Raw genomic sequence first — 17,508 nt, forward strand, 5'->3', positions numbered from 1 at the left:
GTTTGTGAGTTCGAGCCCTACGTCGGGCTCTATGCTGACAGCGCGGAGCCTGCTTGGGATTCTGTGTCTTCCTCTCTCTCTCTCTCTCTCTCTGTCCCTCCCCCCTTGCTCTTTAACCCTCTCTCAAAATAAATAAAAATAAACTTTAAAAAAAATGGTCATCTGTAGAGAACTCCCACTTACAGGATGGGGAGACTGAGGCACCAGAAGGGACAGCGACCTGATCCAGGGCTATGCGGTGAGATGGTTGACGTGTCGCCTCCATTGGGCTGGCATTCGGGGCTGGGTTCCTCACCACGTGAGGATCAAAGCTTCTCTCTTGCCCAGCGAGCACCGTGCCTGCTCGCACGCCTTCCCACCCGCTCCCCCACCCCGAGAAATGGCCCAGCCTGAGCGCGCGGCTGTCCAAGCTGGTGGGATGGGTGAGCCCACGGGAACCCAGCCCTGGCACCCCCATGGCTCAGGACGCATCTCAGCTTCTTGGCTTACCTCTCCCACGAGTGTCTTTTCCTCGTTTCGCCAACCCACGTCTCTTTTGAAGAAGCACCCCATCCCCGGGACCCCCGTAGCTCTCGGCACCCCCTGGAAACATCGCAGGCTCTCCGGGGTTGCTGCACATCTGCCGTGTCTCCTCAGCCGCACTGGACACCCGCTGAGAGCGGCAGCCCTGCCCCCCCCACCCCCCTGAGAAGCCAAGTGGGGGCCAGAGGTGTGGACGATGCTAGTCTTTGTCGCTTGAAGGCGAAACGGGAGTCCAGTTTGCTGCGTCGTGACGAGTGCGTGAGGATACAGGGGTAGCCCCTACACGAGACCCCGAACAGCAGGGACCTAAACAAGATAGCCACTCCCCAGTATACACGGCCCATGGCCCATACGGTGGCTCGGCAGTGTCAGGGAGCCCGACTCGTGCCGGCCCGCCGCTCTGCCGTCCCCAGCACACAGCTTCCACCTCGTGACTTGAAAAGGCTGCTGCGGTTCCCGCCATCGTGTCTGCATTCCAGCCAGCAGGAAGGAGAGCGGGGAAAGAGGGCCCCTCCTCCTCCTAAAGGCAAGACGGCAGCCTTTGGACATCGCCTCCATTCGCGTGCCACTGGCCAGAACCTGGTCACACAGATACCTTTAGTTGCAAAGGCAGCTGGGGAGTGGGCCCAGCAGAAATTCTTAGTACAGAAGAGAAGAACTGGTCTTATTTCTCCTACGACGATTTCCCCAGCGGCAAGCGGAGGTCCTCAAGAACGTCCCCGCAGAAACTTCGGGTTTCCTTGGAGGCTGGGGAAACGGGGGTGGGAGGCAGGGGTCACCTGGGAGGCCAGAGGGAATGCGGCTGGCACTGGGGCCCCCGCACTCCTGTCCTACAACAGGAGGGAGAGGCTGGTGGCACCAACGTCTGGAGAAGCCAGCCGGGCGCCGGAGGCTCTGAATCTGCTCACGTGTGGACGCAGTTCTCAGGACTCGTTTGCTCCCGCAGGCGGCTCATAACCTCTGTCCTCACGCAGGCTCCCCGATGCGGGACCTTCCTCCGCTTCCCCCCGCATCAGACGCGTGCGGGATTCGGGAAGAGGTCCGGTGCGCGGGCCACAATCGCGTGATCGTATCACTTCTGCTGGCTCAGAATCCCAGTCTTGTTTGACAACACCGAGGCCAGCCCCCCGGGGGTCGGTCTTGATCAGACAAACCACCCATGGCAACCCTGTTCCCCATTTTTAGTGATTGGGATGGCGCAGGCGTGCCACCCAATCCTGGCCAGTCGGATAGAGGGGGACGTCTGCTGGGGGTTGGCGGGAAGCTTCCCTCCCCCCATCTCACTCAGAGAGAGCGAGCCGTTCGGGGCGCTGGTGGGTGAGGATGTGATGCCTGGAGCTGTGGCAGCTTCCTTGCCGTAATGAGGTGACAAAGGCGAGGCTGAAAAAAACCTCAGGGGCAATGGAGTGAAAGGCCCTATTCTCCTACCAGAACCACCGGCAGCTCTCCAACCTGTTTAGTACAAGGACCGAAAGAAAAAGCCTTAGCTATTTCGCTGTTTTCTCTGCTGGACTGGAAGGACCCCTCCGGGAACACCTCCTCCAGCTAGCAGGGGTCCTTCCTTCCCTGGCCAGTCCCTTACGCATCTGTTAGCACTTGATTCATCTGTTTACAAGTCACACACACACACACACACACACACACACACCACCGTATGCATCTGTGGCTATAGAACAAATACCCCCAAACACACAGTAGCTGAAAACAACAATCACCATTTATTATCTCACTGTTTTCGTGGGTCGGAAATTTGGAAGCAGCCTAGCTGGGTGGTTTTGGCTTGCGGTCTCTTAGAGGATTGCGGTCAGGTGTCAGCAGAGACTGGGGCCATCGAAGGCTTGACGGGCCTGGGGGGAGTTCCATCCGACAAGGCCCAAGGGCGGGCCTCGCAAGCTCCTGGCCTCGTACAAGGCCCTGCCTTCTTGGTGATGTTGGCGGTCAACGGTAGGGTGATCTGGGTGTCTCCTCGGGGGACCGAGTGACTCCCCCCGCAGCCCATGGTCCCCACTCCCCCAAGAGAAGCTAAACGTCATTTTGTACCATCCGAGCTCCGTGGAAACCGCCCCGACTCGGTTAATCCCTGCTTCCCTTGCTTTAAGCAAACCAGGTTTCCAGGAATCTCTGGGATCACAGTCAAGGTAAAAATCCCTCTCAGCCTCAGGGCCTGCCCGGTGCTTGAAGCTGGGATGGTACTTGCCCTTACGGAGCGAGTGGATGTCGTTCGATGCGGCCTCTTGGTTCTGTCTTAGCGTCGTGAGGTCTTGGGCACAACGCGTCTGCGCGAAGCCTGGTGACCAGTAACTAACAGGGCCCGGGACATGCCTCTCCGTGGGAGGCAGGGGCCGCGCAATATCACCGGTGCTGAGCCACAGACGCAAGACCCTGGACAAATCGCTCAGCCCCCCTGAGCCTCAGTTTCCTCATTGGAAAAGTAGGGGTGGCGACCGTGGCGCGTCTGAGGCTGGGGAGGACGCCGGGTGGCAGGCGCTCAGGCTGGCTCTAGGACACAGCGACGCCCCAGATGACAGGTCTGATGGATGTCACCAGGCACTGGGTTAACCAACCAACCCAAGATTTGCAAAGCCCTGGTGGGAGGCGGAGACACTCCCCGCCCTGGCTCTGGGCCGGGCCCTCACCTCCCAGAGGCAGCCACGCGTGAGTGACCCAGGCCCCGTCTGTACATCTGGAGGGGACCCTCGGGTGCGGGGCCGATCAGTTCCACCACGGTGTGAGGCCTCTGTGCCTTCTGAGCTCTTCATCTGAGAGTTCACTGCTTTGATATTGGGGGGCGGGCGTGGAAGCCCAGAAGACCAAACAAACATCATGACGAAAGAGAAAGTGGGGGGCAGGGCCACGGCACGGGCTATAACGGAAGACACACAGAGTCCTCTTGACGGGGCGGTTTTAGACGGTGCCGCGCGAGGGAGGGCCTCCTGGGGAGGCTTCTCCCGAGGTTTGGGGCCGGGTGTCGGGATCGGAGAGTCGGGGCCAGACTCACAAGCGGCCGAGCCTGCTGGGGGGCCTTGGGGAGGAAGTTGACCTCCCTGTGCCTCAGTCTCCCCTCCTGTAAAATGGACGTGATGGGGTCACAGCTCCTCCAACTCTCAGGGAGCTCGTGAGGATGAAAGGAACAACCACGGGGCTTGGAAGCAGGCCTATGGCTCGAGTCAGGGGGGGTCTCCCCTTCTCTACCCTCCCCCTGCACCCCTGCCTTGTCCCAGGGAGGGCATGCCAAACGGAACATTAACCCCGCTGCCCCCCTGCTCTGGTGGTGGCCTGAGATCTTTCTCGAAGGTGGGGTGGCTGAGCGCTTTCTAGGCCTCTGCCTAAGATTTCCCACTAACAGGCTGGGGAGAGCTGGCCTGGGCGAGAGGGGCTAACAGTGCTCCGGGGCCTTTTCCCTCTCGGGGGCCCTGCCCGCCCCTGAGCCCAGTCACCCGGACCCGGGGCTGGTTTCTGCCTGTGCAGAAGCCCCTTTGTGGCCATCCTTCCACCAGGTTAACTCAGACCCGGTGGCACCAGCAGGAGGGGTCCCGTGGGCACTCTAGCCTCTCTGCATTCCCGTGGCACCCTCGGCAGGGGGGCTGCAGGGGCCGCACAGAGAGGCTCAAAGAGCTCAGGGGCCACCTGAGCCCGCAGACAGCCGAGCCAGGCTGGGCCCCCCAGTCTCCTCATCTGTCCTAGGGCACAGTGCTTCCTCCCTGCCCTCGAGGGTCTGAAAGTCCGAGAAATCAGCAGCAAACCTCTGTAGCCCAGAGCTCAGTGATACGTCTGCTACACAGGGGGGGACAAGGGCCAGGGGGACAGGACGGCCACAGCAGCGCCAGACCTCTGAGCCTCCTTTCTGAACACTGACACCTACAGGGGGGCACCGTCCTCGCTCCCAGCTAAGGCGTTCGGCTGGAAGGGTGTGGGTCCTCTCCAAGTACAGATTGGCCCGGGAACCTCCCCTCACACCCCTGCACCTCGCCCTCTCCATCTGCCTTAGTCAGGCTTCAGGGGGAGAAACCGAACCAGTGGGTCTGTGTGAAGCGACGGATCGCAAGGCTTTGGTCACGCAGCTGTGGGGCGGCGGGACAGGCGTGGAACCCGAAAAGCGCGGGGCGGGGGGCTTGTGGGGGGCAGGCGGGAAGGCGGGCTGGACCCCGGGTCTCCGTTGCCGCTGCCGACTGCCTGCAGGTGGAATATTTTCCCCATCGGTGAAGCCTCAGCTCCATACGTAGGCCTTTCGAGCGATGGATGGAGTCAGGCCCACCCAGAGCATCTGGAACAGCCCCCCCTTACTTCTCCGCCACCGATTACGGGCTGTGATCGCATCTGCATGGCGTGTGCCCAGTGACCTCGAGGAACTGGGGACTGTAGCCTCGCTGTGTTGACCCTGACATCACACTCTGTGTCTCTGCCACCCTCCTCTGTCCGCGGTTTCTAGCTCCTTCTGCCAAGGTGGGGTGAGGCTGGGAGCCCTCCCGGCTCTCCTGCAGTGAATTCTCACCTGCACCCTCAGCCCTCAGCCCCGGCTCTTCCTCCAGCCTTGTTCGTGCCATCTCCCCTTAACCAGCCTCCGCAAGCCCCGCGTGAGCCCCGCCGGGCGTGGGGCAACCAGCTTGCCTCGCTGCCCTCAGGGAGATGCCAGTCTCCTGTGGGGATGAGCAGAGCCCGGAACACCGGGGTCCGCCCGGTGCCTCTGTTTTGCTGGCCTCGCAGCCGTGCTCTGGGCCGGATTCCCTGGTTAGATCGTGGCTCTGGGCTGCAGGAAGCCGGCCCCGTGGTTGTTTTCTTTCGATTGCACAATCCTGGCTCAGGAGGCCGGAGCGGACATCTGCTGTTTTGGCCGGCCGGGCACCCACGCCCCCCTTTCTGGCAAAAGCCCCCTAGTTGCCTCACGGTGAGTTCCCCTCGTGTGCGCAGCCTGGGGAGTGGGTTGTGGGTCCAGACGCCCCTGTCCCCCACCCTTGCCAGCGGGCGGGGCCTGTGGCCCTGGCTAGGTCGTTAGCCCTCCCCTGCCTCAGGACGGGGGACTCATTCCTCATCCTGGCGGCCAGTCCCTGAGGGTGGTCGCTGGGTCTCCCCTGATTGTCCCCACTGGGGCCTGCCTGCCTCTCCCAAGTTTCTTTCCGTTCTGACCTCCTCCTCAGTCTGGCAATGGGGCACTTTTCTGCTCAAGGGCGACACAGCCCGTTTCTGTCGCTTACAAGCACAGAAAGCCGACGGACTGTAATCCAATGGCCCTGCCCCAAACTCACTGTGTGACCCTGGACAAGATGGCCCCTCCCTGAGCCTCAGTTTCTCCACCCGCCTATCCAAGCTGGGCTCCACCGCTGATATCCTATGACCCCACGGCTGCTGTCATGGATCAGCTGAGGTGACCTTGGGCTCTCTGGGGCATGCTTGGGGGAGGGGAGATGGTAGTTGGGGAATCCTTGGTTCGACCTCCTGCTGTGTGGCGTGAGGCCGGAAGGATCAATGTATCTGGTCCCCGGGCCCTGCTAAGTCCCAAATAAAGTCAGCTTTGCACAGCTAAGCCGCTGCTTTAATACCCGAGTGGCCCATCTCTCTTTAAGCCATGATGTCTCAGAGTTTTGAGAATCTGGTGAAGGCTGTGAAAAAAAAATTTTTAATGTTTATTTACTTTTGAGAGAGAGAGAGAGAGGGAGCACACAAGCAGGGGAGGGACAGAGAAAGAGAGAGAGAGAGAGGGAGGGAGACACAGAATCAGAAGCAGGCTCCAGGCTTCGAGCTGTCAACACAGAGCCCGACGCGGGGCTCAAACTCACAGACTGTGCGATCGTGACCTGAGCTGAAGTCAGTCACTTAACTGACTGAGCCATGCAGGTGCCCCAAGAATCTGGTGAAAACTTTGGATGCTCCCCCTAGACCAGGAAGATCTCTCTCCATCTATGTCTCTTCTCTTTCTCTCTCTCCCTCTGTCTCTGTCTCCATCTGTCTCTCTCATACACACACACACACACACACACACACACACACACACACGTTTTAATGCAGTTTCCGGAGGAGGGTGACCCTCAGAAGAACAGCCTCTGGACTTATAGGACAAATAACCAGCTTTGGCACACAAGTCAGTGGCCGAGCCCCACAACTGGGTGCTCTGTGGGCACCAGTTCATCCCCCCAAACAGGACAGCATTTGTGGTGGGGACTGCTGTGTCTTCACCAAACCCTGGTCCGTTATTTTCCTCTTGGGCATGCGGCCGGACTACATTTCCCAGCCTCCCTTGCAGTCAGTTGTACCCACGTGACTAAGCTCTGGCCAATAGCGCGCGAGTTGAAGTATTATGCTTCCCGCCACATAAAATTCCTCCTATGCCATCCTCCACACTCTCTCTTTCCCCTTCCACAAGATTATTGCAGAGGAGGCTAAGGCCCTAGAAAGTGATGGGACACAAAATGAAGGAGCCTGGGCCCCTGAGTGAGCAGAGTTTTTTCCCCGTAAGCAAGAAAAAACGTATTTGGGAGCTGTTTGTTATATCTGTTAGCTCATCCTAATACCACATTTTTATGATCCTCATCCAGAGGATCTTCTCTTCATTTTATTTATTTATTTATTTATTTAGAGAGTGTGCAAGGCGGGGAGAGGGGCAGAGAGAGAGAGATTGAATCTTAAGCAGACTCCACACTCAGCACAGAGCCTGACACGGGGCTCGTTCCCACAACCCTGGGATCATGACCTGAGCTGAAATCAACAGTCGTAGGCTTGGGGCGTCTGGGGGCGCTCAGTCGGTGAAGCGTCTGACTTCAGCTGAGGTCATGATCTCGCGGTCCGTGGGTTCGAGCCCCACGTCAGGCTCTGTACTGACAACTCAGAGCCTGGAGCCTGCTTCCGATTCTGTGTCTCCTTCGCTCTCTGCCCCTCCCCCACTTGCCCTCTGTCTCTCTCTTTCTCTCAAAAGTAAATATACATTTAAAAAATTAAAAAAAAAAAAAAAAAAAAGAGTCCGAGGCTCAATCGACTGGGCCACCCAGGGGCCCCTTCTGTTCCATCTTAAATTTCCTTTAACATAGCAAGCTTCTCCACTGCCTTCAGTCCGGAATCCCCAGGGCTGGAGAGTGTCTACCGCTGGCCCGGGGCCTCGTGCTCCCTTGAACTCAAGGCATCTTCTGCAGGACCCTGATTCACCGCCCATGCGGGCTTCGCCCTCAGGTCCCTCCACCCCAGACTCGCTCATTTCAGGATGTCTCTACAGGGCCCGGATGCTTCCCTGCTGAATTTCCTCAGGCCCAGCAGAAGACGAGTGCGGGGGGGGGGGGGAGGGGGTCCTTCTGCAAGGCCCCTGTGGTCTTTGCAGTTCCACAGCGTGGAAGGCCTGAGAGAGATTCCAGAGGGACTGGCTGGACTCCGCCCATGGCTCCTTTCCTAAATGGACGGTGGCAAGGTTCCAGGAAGGTGGAGGCCAGGAATCTGGGCCCATTTCCCAAGCACAAAGTGCACCCCCAGCCCACCCCCCCCACCCCACCTCCCGCCCCTTGGTACCTACATGCTGGGAGACTGACAGGTCTGGGCCCGTTACATCCCCACTGCGGGCACCCCTTTCCACCGAGTGAGAGGACTGGCCCCATCTTTTCCGTACTTCAGAGGACCCGCCTCCAAACTACCACCGCCCTCGGTTACTTTTCTCATCAACAGAGCAGCTTTAATCCCGGGGACAGGACGAATGCCACACGATCGCCATTTACAGATGAGGAAGCTGATGTTCCGTGAGCTACCTGAGCCACCGGCCCAGCCGGCCCCAGGACCGATGGCCAAAGCCTGGCAGGGGGGCTGGCCAGGCAGGCATACTATAGTAGCTGGGGCAGCCCAGCGGGGGAGACGAAGCTGAGGCTTCGGGAAAGAGGAGGAAGTTGCCCCACCCCCCTCCCCCCTGCAAGGGGACCCCCGCGGGGCAGCTCCCCCCTGCTTCACTCCTTTCCTGGGGTCTTTGCCCTCGGCCCACGCCGCCAGCCAGTTTGACCCCACCCTGGAGCTCGTGTCCTCTCCCTCTCTGGCTCCCACCATCGTCAGCCTGGCTAACGTGGGCCTGGCTGCTCGGTTTCTCGTGAGCAGACCCAGCGAGCGACGCTTCTCCGAGGTTGTGTGCTCACTTTGCAAAACAGCAGAAATTTATAGCCCAAGTAATTGATCACGGTGCCGCTGCCTCCCTTCCGTCTCTCTCGGGCTCCTAATTCCCTTCTCCCACTCTCCTTTCTCTTTTTTCTCAGCGTGCCATCTGTGGTGTCAGAGAAAAGGAAGCCAAGGTGGGGGGCGGGGGGCGGATTCTAGTCCCAGTTCTGCCAATTATGAGTCACATGAACCTCAGTTTCCCCATCCGCACAACAGAGACGCTAATAATACCTGTTCACGAGCGCGCTGGGCCCCCCCCCCGCATGCCAGGGCCTTGGCGAGCACCCTACAGTGTGATTCCATCCCCAGAGCAATCCTGTGAGGTGGGGGGTGGCACTGGGCACCCCACCCCCCCCACACTTCCTGATGGGGATGCTGGGACCCAGAGAGCTTGGGGCACTCACTCGGGCTCGCAGGGCTGCTAAATGGCAGCCCTGGGGTTTGAACTTGAGTGATGTGCCCCGAAGCTCTAACCATTAGGCTCCACTGCCTCCCCTCCCCACAGACCAATCAGAGCAGAGGTGATCTTCACCAGGCCCCCTGACCCCTGTGTCACGGCATCCTGAGGCTAACTAGGGGGAAGGAAGGGAGGCCCCTGGGGCGAGGAAGTGTTCAGCAAACTGTAGAGTGCCAGGACAGGGAAGGAAACATCACAATCTTTTCCATCCCTCTGTAGCACTGGCTACTCCCTTGGAGCAGGGCCCCTGACTGTGGGGGAGACTCTGGGACCTAAGAGCTTGCCTGGCCTGGCCTTCAGATTCCTTCTCTCCTTCCAGAGACCCCCCCCCCCCCCCCCCCCCCCGTGAACAGGAGCCTCCTGCTGGCCGGCCTACAATTGCCAGCCTCCTGGTGTTTTCAGGGAGGTCCACAGAACCTTCCAGAAAGACCCACAAATAGATTCTGAAGAGCACTGCACTTGCCCTTCGGGTGGCCGAGGAGGCACACGGGCCTAGGACAGGGGGCCCAGGTCCCCCCCACCCCCCCTGCCTGAGCCCTGTCTGGAAAGCCCCCGCGCTGACTCCCATTCCAGTGCTCCCGGGGCTGGCAGCCACTCCTGCCCCCTACTTCTGTTCAGTTCTGGGGGAAAAGCCTTTCCAGGGGGCTTGAGCTGGTCTCTTCTCTTCCACTCCCCTCTTTCTGGCTGTGTCTCTGCCTCTCTGCTAGCCCCCAGCCCGTGGGGAAGGCCTTGCTTTCTTCCGTGCAAGGCCACAGGCCAAGTGCAGCGCCTCTCCTGCTCCCCCAGCCTCCGAGGGCGCCTGTGCGCCCAGCACCCGGCCTCCTCCCTTCCCCACCGCAGCCCGGGGTCCGCCGCTGGGGGGTGGCCGGTGTGTTTTGTTCCCCCCTTTCTGGAAGGACAGGAGGCTCCAGCCCCTGCGGCTTCCTGCTCCCGCCCGGCTGGCGGAGATGAGAGCCGGCTGCGGAGCTGGGAGCCAGGCAGCAGCGCATAGAACAAACAGAATTTTTTTTTGCAACTAGAGGGGGAAGCACAGAGCTAAAAATAAAACGAAAAGATCAGTATCTGTCAGTCTGACAGCTGATTGGCTGCTCGGAGATGCATATAATTACCAGCAACTGGCGCTGGGTAGGCAAAGCCGGGAGAAACTGCTCAGATGAGGTTAGGATTTAACCTTTAAATTCTGGAGCCACCGGAAGCTGAGGGGAGGACGGCGGGCGTCGGTGCTGATGAGGCTGGGGGGGGGCCACCGAATCCGGGGTAGGTCCCCGGGGCTCCTCTGGGAAGGCCCTGGGAGCCCTCCGCCCTGGCTGCCTCCTCCATCAGACCGGGAGTGCATCTGATTGGGCGGCCTGGAGGCAGTGGTCCTTCTCCCCGCCCAGCTGGGGGTGGTGTTTTTCCGGGAAGCCGGGGTCTCGCTCCGGAGTGAGTGAGGGGGCTGCCTAGGGCCCTGGGCCCCTCCCGGACTGGCCTGTTGAGGCCCACCCCATCCCCACCCACATTCCTCAGCCTGCCTTTCCCTCCTGGGTGTCGGTTTCTGCCTTCCCTCCGGGCTCCCCTCCGTCCTACCCCACCGCCCACCCCACCCCTGCACCTGGCTGTTTCCTGCCCCACCTGGGGATGCCTCCGGACACCTCAGGCGTTTCCTAGATCCCCCGAGATAGACCAAAAAAAAAAAAAAAAAGGCTAGACTGGAGGCCTGTTGTGATGTCACTAAGCCTCAGTTTCTTCACCAGTGAAATGGGGGCGATGATAACAGGCCCACGGGCCCCTCGGCAGGTGCCAGGGGTGCATCTTGATTCTCTGACCTGAGCCAGGGGTCAGGAGCTGCGGGCTCTAACCTCAGCTGGGAGTTGTCCCTTTCTTTCTTAGAACTGGTCTCCCCAGCAGTGAATTGGGAGAAAGCGCTCTTGTCCTCTGACCTCCGCTCCTGGAACCCCCTTCCTTCCTCTCCCTCCAGCCCTTCCCTCCTGTGCCCTTCCTGTGGGAAGTCCTCCTGGGCACCCCAGTAGGTCATCTTGTGACAGCCCAGTAGGTCATCTTGTGGCTCACCTGGGGGTCTCACCTTATGCTCAGGCCCCGATGGTCTGGGAGCCCTGTGAGGGCCAGAAGCTCACCTCTTGCTGGGGCCCGGCCCAGGGCCCCTTGGGAAGGGAGACACACAGACCCCTGATGTGGGACCTGCCCTGGGGCCCTGGAAGCCACCTTGGGCCACGTTGCCCAGGCCTATGGCAATCAGCGGCCTGTGTTGGTGGGGGGCCATCTCTCGCCTGTATCAGCAGGCCCCGAGTTCCCCGGAGAACACCTGGTCCTGCCCTCTGAGGTGACACCCAGGGGGACACTGCCTCTGTGCAGGAGGGAGGGGAAGGAGAATGCCACCTGATGCCGCGGTCCTAGCCCTTGGTGGCCCCTCCTCAGAAAGTTCCAGAGTTTGCCTGCCCAGCCCTGGGTTTATCCTGTGCTCCGTGGGTTGGGCGGGGTTGGGGGGATAGGTTCCGGGCGTTGAGCTGCCTGAGTACCAAGACCTGGAAAGCCCAGACTAACCGACAGGAGACCCTTTCCAGAGCTCCTGACTGGGGTGGGTAGGCTGCAAAGGGCAGGGTGGGGGAGGGCAGAAGAAGGAATCCTAACAGTTGGCATTCCTACTTCCCAGCCTGGCTGTGTCTGCCCATCCGGAGCCCTTGAAGGCATTGTCTGGCCCCCACAACGACTCCTTGAAAGCAGTACAATTTTTATTTACACTTTGCAGATGAGGAAACTGAGGTCATCGGAGCGGTTAAGCAACCCAGGGCAGAGCCTGGATGCGCCCAGAGCCCCGTCTCCTGAGGCCGAATGAAAGGGAGGTGCAGAGACATGAGATGTTGCTGCAGCAATTAGCCCTTCTGGGCGGGTACCTTGGCCCCGAGAGTCTTGAGGGTGCTTTTGTGTGTGGTGTTGCCTAGGAATTCCCCCCTTTGGCGTCTCTGTGAGAGATCAGGAAGATTTGAACTGCTTTTTGGTGATGTGGGATGTCAGAGTGGTGTTTGAACCGCCGCTGCGTTGAGACTGGACCCCGAGGCTGCCGGGTTTTATTCGGGTTACAGTGATAACAAAAGCCACCCGAGCAAGCAGCGCAGGTTTCTACCGACTGAGTGCTCGGCCTGTGCTGGACGCAGGGTTCAGCCTTGCCTTGGATGCATACTCTGAGCCCTCGCCACTGGCCTCGGATAAACATTATTCTCGTCCCCGTGTTATTTCTGTATAGCTGATCTCTGAGTCCGTCTGTATGTTCGCTGTTTCCTCTGTCAGGCAGGGGTCTCTTCCATTGATTGCCAAGCCCCCGGCACCCAGCCCTAGCTCCACAAGATGCAGCAGGACAGCAAAGCTTTGCTGGACTCATTTCAGATGAAGAGACCGAAGGTCAGAGTGGTCCTACAGCTCGCCAGGAGGGACCCCCCCCCCCAGGTCTCTGTAGCTTCAGAGCCCAGATGCTAATCGCCACCTCACACCGCTGCTTGAGAGATCCCGTCTGAGAGTCTCCCCAGGAAAGCTACAGAACACAAATCCTCCCACCCCTGCCCTCCACCGAGGGTTCGCGGGTCTTTTTAAATTTTTTTAAGTAGGCTCCATGCCTAACGTGGGGCTTGAACCCACGACCCCAAGATCAAGAGCCTCACGCTCTACCGACTGAGCCAGCCAGGCGCCCCTGTTCTCAGGTCTTATACTGAAACATGTGAACCTTCTAAACGGAACCTGCCCCTTCCCCACCTTTTCCTTGCTTCCTGGGGAATCGGATGAAGGTTGGCCAGAGTTAGCTCAGTGTTAGGGAAGTTGTACTCTTTCCAGAGTTGCAGTTGTGTGTGTGTGTGTGTGTGTGCGCGCGCGCGCGTGGCCTGATTCAAACTTCCCTTCTTTGTCATATTGGTCCCCCCTCAGAGAAATCTTTGAAGTGGAAATGACCTTACTATATGATTACTAGCCAGGTTAAGTCATATGTGCAGTTGGTCGCTGTTGCTTGTCTCTACGACGGGGCCCCTGGTTCTGGAGGATGTAAACAACCATCTCAGGGAGGCCAGAGGTTATAAACTCGAGATGCTGATATTTAAGAGTTTGACTCTACCACTGAGTGACCTTGGGAGCCTCTGACCTGTTTGAGCCTTGGCTTCCTCATCTGTAGAATGGGGACATGCATATATCGATCTTAATGCCTGGCTGTAGGTGGGGAGAAAGAGGTCAAGCATTTCTCTTTTTTTTTAAAGATTTTTTAAAATGTTTATTTATTTTGGGGAGAGAGAGATTGAGAGCGAGCACGAGCGCGGGGGAGGGGCAGAGAGAGAGAGAGAGAGAGAGAGGGAGACACAGAATCGGAAGCAGGTTCCAGGCTCCGAGCTGTCAGCACAGAGCCCGTCGCGGGGCTCGAACGCACACACCGCGAGATCATGACCTGAGTTGAAATTGGACGCTTAACCGACTGAGCCACCAAGGCGCCCTCAAGCTTTTTGTGTTAAAAAAAAACATTTGGGGGGCACCTCGGTGGCTCAGTCGGTTAAGCGTCAGACTCTTGATTTCGGCTCAGGTCATGATCTCGTGGTTCGTGGGATCGAGCCCCGCGCTGTCAGTCACATGGGGCCTGCTTGGGATTCTCTCTCTCTCTCTCTCTCTCTCTCTCTCTCTCAAAATAAATAAATAAATGAGCTTAAACATCATTTAAAAACTAACATGTTCCACGAATAACATACAGTTTTTATCCCTATACTTTAAGAAACGTTGGCTTGAGAGAAATCTGTCTGAACGCCAAACAGCCTCCGAGCACCTGCTGTGTGCCCAGCACTGCATTGGGCCCTTGGAAGACTGGGTGGTGTTCCCCCACTCGAGGGTGTGTCCTGTGCCCTAGGCACGAGTGAAACTCTTCACCTGCTCAGGCTCCCCCCCCAACGCGACCCCACAAGGTGGCTGTGACCGGGATCGCCATTTCCTGGGTGAGGAAAATGAAGCGATGACCCCGAGGTAGTCTCTGCCCTGGAAGAGCTACATCTCCTGGGACAGACCAGGGAAACACCTGGAGTACCAGGGGGCACCCAAGGCCGTGTAACTGACCCCGCCTATAAAGAACCACTGGAAAGACCTCCCTGGGACCTTGCTTTAAAAGTCCCCCTTGTTGGTAGGTCGGTATCAGAGTTCTAAGCCCTTTGCTGTGGCTGCTGGCGGAGGGCACGTGTTTTCGATCTCACAACGGACTGCTCTTGAGTTGGCTTGGCCTTCGCTGTGGTGTTCTAGTCCGTGGTGTGGCCCTTGGGGGCTGCCCCTGCACCCCGGTACGGGCGGGGGCTGGCAGCAGGTGGGTGGGGAAGCACTTGCTTCATTAAAAAAAAATTTTTTTTTAATGTTTATTTTTGAGACAGACAGAGCGTGAGTAGGGGAGGGGCAGAGAGAGAGGGAGACACGGAATCCGAAACAGGCTCCGGGCTCTGAGCTGTCAGCACAGAGCCCGACGCGGGGCTCGAACTCACAGACGGTGGGATCATGACCTGAGCCGAAGTCGGACGCTCAACCTACTGAGCCACCCAGGTGCCCCTGCTTCGTTTTAAAGAAAATATCAGAAAACTGGTGCCGCCGCTGAAAAATAATTGAGACAAATGCCCTTCCTTCCGTAACTCAAATTTCGAAGCTAATTCCTCTCTACGTTCCCGCCAGAAAAGTCCCTCCTGCTGTTAGGCGCCCCAAGGCCCGTGTTTCTCCAACAAGCAAAGCGCTTTTGTTCAGTGATAGAAGCTTTCGTATTTTAGGTTAATCAAGGGCAACGGTGATGCCCGTTCGGCTCCCATCATCCCCTCGAGAGTCTGACCGAGCCCAGCGGGTTGGCGGAATCCCACCCAAAGCAAGGACACGGGCTGGTGCATGTACCTCGTGGTGGCCTGGCCCTCAGTAAAGACACAGCAACCATGGGAAATTTCAAGAGGCTGTAAACAGCACGGAGCCCCGCCCAGACAGTTTGTGAGGCCCTCCAGGGACCCCAGGTTGGGAACCGTGGGGCTAAGGCACTCTTGAACAATCCCGGCAGCCGCTCCCAGTTCCTCATCAAGGGATCCTCCTGCCGCAGGGCGTCCCCGAAGAGCTCGGTGGCCGTTGAGACACGCTGACTACGGTCATGGCTGTGTGACCTTGGGTAGATGGCTTTCTCTCTCTGAACTTCTGGGTGGCCCTGCCTCCCTCCTGGGTGGTGAGTGCTCCGTAGGGCCTGGGTGTCTTTGCTGTTGCTGCTACCTCTTGTTCGGGTCCCCATGCCCTGACCGTGTCGCTGGATGTCTGCGACGCAGAGGGGGTGCAAAGGTGCAGAACCCCTGCGAGCAGCCATCTGTGATGAGACAGAGGGCCTGGAAGGGGAGCGAGGAGGCCCGATATCTGAGTGCGCCCCCGCTTTAACGTGCCCCCAGAGCACCTGGAGATCTCGTCCAAGTGGAGAGTCGATGCAGCGGGCCTGGGCAGGGGCACCCAGGTGAGGCAGCCGCAGGTGCCACTCCCTGGCCCGAGGAGGAAAGCAGGTCACGTTGTATCTGGAAGCAAGGGTTCCAGAAAGGCCTGAGAGCCCAGAATGGCCAGGACGGGAAAGACGAGGCCACATGAGGGTAAAATTATGTTTTCACCAGAAGAAAAGATTTCTGCCTCCTAGCGCGGAGAAAGATCTCTGTTCCCACCCCCACGCAGCCCCAGGGGCCCGAAAGAATGCGGTTTTCTGAGTGCAGCTTCCCTCGCCGAAGGGGGTGGATTCGCTCTTAAAAAGTTGCCTGTAAAATGAATTTTTCTGTATCAAATGCTATTTTCCAGTGGTCGTGTTTTAAGACCATGGTAGCGTTCCCACTGAGAAATATCTAACGCCGAGGCATTGGCCTTGAGGATGCGGCCAACGCGAGGGGTGGAGAGTTCATGGGTGCGGCCCTCCCCCACCGCCACGGATTGTTGGGGGGGGGAGGGCTACAGAACTCACGAGAGCTCGAACTGCAGAATTTGAGAACCAAAACCTGAATCCTAAATGGTCCCCTAATGGTCTGAGGTTCACGCCCAAGGGCCCCGACCAATATCGCCGAATGTAAGATTGGCTGGACCAGAGAGACCCAGAGCAAACCAGCCCCTCAACTGGAAAAGGAGCCCGGAGGGGCTGTCTGTCCTGAAGGGCTGGCCACCTTGTCTTTGTGTGGAAGGCCGTAGGCCACACTCTATCAGGCTGGGAGTGTTTTTGTTTTTTCTACTGGGCACAATCGTTTTTTTTTTTTTTTTTTTTTTTTAACATTTATTTATTTTTGAGACAGAGAGAGACAGAGCATGAACGGGGGAGAATCAGAGAGAGGGAGACACAGAATCCGAAACAGGCCCCAGGCTCTGAGCTGTCAGCACAGAGCCCGACGCGGGGCTCGAACTCACGGACCGTGAGATCGTGACCTGAGCCGAAGTCGGCCGCTTAACCGACTGAGCCACCCAGGCGCCCCCGGGCACAATCGTTTAATATACTCAAGGAGCTTGCTGCCGTGACCATTTGGCTGTGTCTCCCAAAGAGTGTTCTGGGGGCTCTGAAGCCAGCATTCCACAAAGACTCCTGAGACAAGCAGGGTTAAGAGAAGGCTAGGTTTCCTCGCCCAAGGCAGGGGGTGGGGGGGTGGGGGGGTGGGGGGGTGGGGGGGCGGGGCCCGGGGGTTCTGCTTGGATACGCCAAGGAACGCTGTGATTCTCGAATAAGAGACTCAAGTCAGTCAGGCCACATCGGACAGACAAACTGTGCTTTTCATCCTATTCTGGGATCAGTATTGCACAGAACACACTTTAGGAACCAAGTCAATGAAAGGCTCTCGTAACTAAAAGGCTCTGTTGCTCAATTAGTTCCCTGCTGCTGCATGAGAAACCACCCCAAATTTAGCGGCTTGAAACAATAAGCATCAATCTCAAAGTTTCTGTGGGTAAGGGCGGGGAGGGCTGCGTCATCCGACGGCTTGACCGGGGCCGGACGGTGGACTCCAAAATAGTGTACTCATCGGGCTGGTGAGGCGGTGCCGGCTGTTGGCCAGGAGACCTCAGTTCCTTGCCCCAGGGACTTCTCTGGAAGGTCCTTCTCTGGACCTAACCTTGGGCCATTTCTGCAGCATCCTATTGGTCCCGCGGGGCAGCCGTATTCACGGCGGCGGGGCCTACAGAAATGTGAACACCGGGGGGCGCCTGGCTGGCTCAGTTGGTTGAGCGTCTGACTTCGGCTTGGGTCATGATCTCACGGTCGGTGAGTTCGAGCCCCGCGTCGGGCTCTGTGCCGACGGCTCGGAGCCTGGAGCCCGCTTCGGATTCTGTGTCTCCCTCTCTCTCGGCCCCTCCCCCGTCCACACTCTGTCTGTCTCTCACTCTCTCAAAAATAAAATAAAACATTAAAAAAAAAAAAAAAAAGAAAAGCAACGTGA

At 58.4% G+C, this 17,508-nt stretch overlaps 1 long non-coding RNA gene and 1 other non-coding gene across 2 annotated transcripts; one reads left to right on the forward strand and one right to left on the reverse strand.

Moving 5' to 3' along the window:
• Positions 1-5,296: 5,296 nt before the first annotated feature.
• On the forward strand, positions 5,297-6,043 carry LOC109493994. Its single transcript, XR_002148549.2, has 2 exons — positions 5,297-5,407; positions 5,723-6,043. It is a non-coding gene; the product is annotated as an uncharacterized LOC109493994 (long non-coding RNA).
• Positions 6,044-12,699: 6,656 nt separating this feature from the next.
• Positions 12,700-12,772, reverse strand: TRNAK-CUU. Its single transcript has one exon. It is a non-coding gene; the product is annotated as a tRNA-Lys (tRNA).
• Positions 12,773-17,508: the final 4,736 nt, after the last annotated feature.

Source organism: Felis catus, chromosome D4 (assembly GCF_018350175.1).
Source record: "Felis catus isolate Fca126 chromosome D4, F.catus_Fca126_mat1.0, whole genome shotgun sequence".
NCBI classification, from domain to species: Eukaryota; Metazoa; Chordata; class Mammalia; order Carnivora; family Felidae; genus Felis; species Felis catus.